The sequence below is a fragment of the Elephas maximus genome, chromosome 2 (assembly GCF_024166365.1).
Source record: "Elephas maximus indicus isolate mEleMax1 chromosome 2, mEleMax1 primary haplotype, whole genome shotgun sequence".
Taxonomy (NCBI): Eukaryota; Metazoa; Chordata; class Mammalia; order Proboscidea; family Elephantidae; genus Elephas; species Elephas maximus.
The window spans coordinates 98,058,814-98,062,360 of NC_064820.1; the positions used below are offsets into that span (position 1 = coordinate 98,058,814).

General features: G+C 42.6%; 1 pseudogene; it reads left to right on the top strand.

Moving 5' to 3' along the window:
* The first annotated feature begins 1,912 nt into the window (after positions 1-1,912).
* Positions 1,913-3,176, top strand: LOC126061508 (40S ribosomal protein S2-like; annotated as a pseudogene).
* Positions 3,177-3,547: the final 371 nt, after the last annotated feature.

Below are 3,547 nucleotides of genomic sequence, written 5' to 3' on the forward strand. Positions count from 1 at the left end.
GGGGGTTCCTCCAGTCTGAGTCAAACTATTAAGTCTGGTATTTTTATTGAATTTGAGTTCTGCTCTGTGCTTTTCTCCCACTCTGTCAAGAACTCTCTGTTGTGTTCCCTGTCAGGGTCGTCATTGGTGGTAGCCAGGCATCATCTAGTTCTTCTGGTCTCAGGCTGATGGAGTCTCTGGTTTATGTGGCCCTTTTGTCTCTTGGGCTAATATTTTCCTTGTGTCTTTGGTGTTCTCCATTCCCCTTTGCTCCGAGTGGGTTGGGACCAACTGATGCATCTTAGATGGCCACTCACGAGCTTTTAAGACCCCAGAGGCCACTCACCAAAGTGGGATGCAGAACATTTTCTTAATAAACTTTGTTATTCCAGTTGACCTAGATGTCCCCCAAAACCATAGTCCCCAGGCTCCAGCCTCAGCTACTGTGTTCCTCAGGGTGTTTGGTTGTGTTAGGAAACTTAATGACTTTTGTTGTTGTTGTTTGTTTTTAACTGTTAAAGCTCAGAAAATAAAATTCAACAAATATTTTTTAGAAGTTATCAAGTAGGCTACTGTTATCTTTCTTGATTATTTTTGCAAATAGTCTCAGTGCAGGCACTGGATGACAAGAAAAAGTTCTCAGCTTAAGAGTAAAAATGTGAAAATAACATGTCATTTGAAGGACCTAATTATACTTTTGGAAACGGCACTGAACTGTAGCTATTTTCATTAGCGGGCATTGACTGTGCAAATTCCCACTTCAATCGGGCCTTGCCATTGCCCTCAAACCATGCCCTTCATGTAAATATTAGTGCGATTTCTACCGCAAGCATAAATCATGGCGATATTAACCAGATCTCCTTGAACAGTTTCACTGAGTTTCTCCTGGCTGTAATGAATCTCACCCAGCAGTCAGCTGAAACATGTTTATTTTAGAATGTTTAAACATTCACTGGTGCAAAATAAAGGAGCAGCAGCAGCGTGTTTAATGGCAACTTTCTTCGTCAAAGGAGGAGAGATGGACGTGCATTTACAGTAACTCCTTAACTCACAGAAAGACATGTCCCAAACCTAGAAAAGAGGAAGATACAGAATTCTCTGCCAAAAAGTTACAAAATCACTTCTCGAAAGAAGCACGTAATAACAATGATAAAGCAAAACACCTGGAATGTCCCCTTTCCCCCCTTATTTCCTTTCCTCTTCAATGTTGGCATTCCACTTCTTTCTCTATCGTACTTTTTCATCTTGGTGAATCCCCTTAGATTCTTACTATATTAAACTTAAAAAATTTCTCCCACAGACTGTGTTAATGAAACCGGTCTAGTGTCACCCCCACATGCCAGACAGCCACGGAAGTAATTTGTCCCTCTCACAGAATGGTTCCTGTTCCCTCCAAGAGTAAGCCTGGCTCTCACAAGCAAACAGCAAAGACAGGTTATTAGGCCTATGGATCAGTTTGGTTGTGCCCTGGAACAGTTGCCATATCTGATAAAAAGATGTGCATACTATGCTTCAGCAAAACGTATTTCCATGGAGCTGGAGCTGGGGGACTGTCTGTTTCAAATACAGATACATAGATAAAACATCGTCATGAGCAATTAGAAGGCACAGCTGTCTTCCCACTGATGCTCCGGCCTCATGTAAGATATGACTCAGCTTCTGTTGCCTCTTAAACACTTCTGGTCGCGTTATGCAGAAAAACAGATATTTCCCATATATCTACTTCAGTTTAGACTCATATACTTGTGGTTCGTACAGCAAAAAGCTTGTTTTGTTGTGTTCAACCTTGCCTAGAAGAGAGCACAAATGTAAACTTTAATGTACTCAAAGTGCTAGTACTTACATTTCATTTTTGCCTACATCTCTATTTGTTAAAAACTGAATTTTTTTTTTTGTTGTTTTAAAAAAACGGTCTTCTCCGAGAAAACACTAAATGGTAGATGACTCTGGTGCTGCAGAAGGCCCCAGAGGTCCCAGGGGGCCCCTTGGAATGGTAGGCCTGGAGACTTCCGCTGAGGCTCTGGCAGCAGCCTCCTGGGCCAGGACTGAGGCAAGGAGATCACGTAGGCAAGGCCAAGGATAAGGAGTGTTGTCACCAAGCTGTGTAGCGTGGTCAAAGACATGAATATCAAGTCCCTGGAGGTATTATATCTCTTCTGTTTGTAAATCGAGGCCTCTGAGATCATTGACTTTTTCCTGGGAACATCCCTCAAGGATGAAGTTTTGAAAATTATACTTGTGCAAAAGAAGATGTGCACTGGCCAGCTGACCAGGTTCAGAGGATTTGTCACCATTGGAGACAAGAACGGCCACACTGGTCTGGGTGTTAAGTGTTCCAAGGAGGTGGCCACTGCCATTCATGGGCCATCATCCTGGCCAAGCTCTCCATCATTCCCCTGCAGTGAGGCTACTAGGGAAACGAGACCGGCAAGCCCCACACTGTTCATTGCAAAGGTGCCCAGCTGCTGGGGCTCTATACTGGTGTGCCTCATCCCCACTCCCACAGATACTGGCATTGTCTTGGCCCAGGTGCCCAAGAAGCTGCTGCTGAGAGTATTGATGACTGCTACACCTCAGCCAAGGAGCCCTGGTGACACAAGGGTTAAGTGCTTGGTTGTTAACCAAGAGATATAAAAAAAAAAAAAAAAGAAAGAAAGAAAGGAACCCATTGCTATCAAGTCAATTTGGATTTATAGTGACCTTATAGGACAGAAAAGAACTGCCCCGTAGAGCTTCCAAAGAGCGGCTGGTGGATTTGACTGCAGCCGAGCTCTTAAACACTATGCTACTAGGGCTCCAACAAAAAGATAGGTAGTACAAACCCACCAGCAGCTCCAAAGGAGAAAAGACCTGGCGATCTGCTCCCATAAAGATTATAGCCTAGAAAACCCTACGGGGCAGTTCTACTCTGTCATATTGGGTTGCCAAGTGTCAGAATTAACTAGATGACACACAATAACACAACACCTCAGCAAGGGGCTGCACTGCCACCCTGGGAAACTTTGCCAAGGCCACTTGCAAGACCTACAGCTATCTCACCCCCAATCTCTGGAAAGAAACTGTGTTCACAAAGCCTTCCTATCAGGAATTCACTGACCATCTAGTAAAGACCAACACCAGAGTCTTCGTGCAGAGGACCAAGGCTCCAGCTGTACCTACCACACAGTGTTTTTACACAAGAAAAATGAAGTGAACTAATTAAGCCTGAAAAAGAAAGAAAAACAAGTTAGGTAAAAATAATCTCTTTGTTTCTGCACAGAATGTAAAAGAATAGAAGACTGCACTTAGCATTTCTAAAAATAAGGTTTGGAACATCTAGCTTGCAATGTAATTACAAAGCCACAAATGATTGTAGCAAGTTAGGAAACTGCATTTGTAACATGTAATTGGCATTGACAAGAAATGCAGAGGTTTATAAAATTCAATTGCCACTCTAATACTCTGGATCACATCAGTCATACACTAACTTCCAGAAAACTTTCAATACAAATTTACATTCTGCTGTTATGCACATGAAATTTTAAATCATAAGGTGTATTTTAAATCTTAACTCAAGAACACTCTGGAT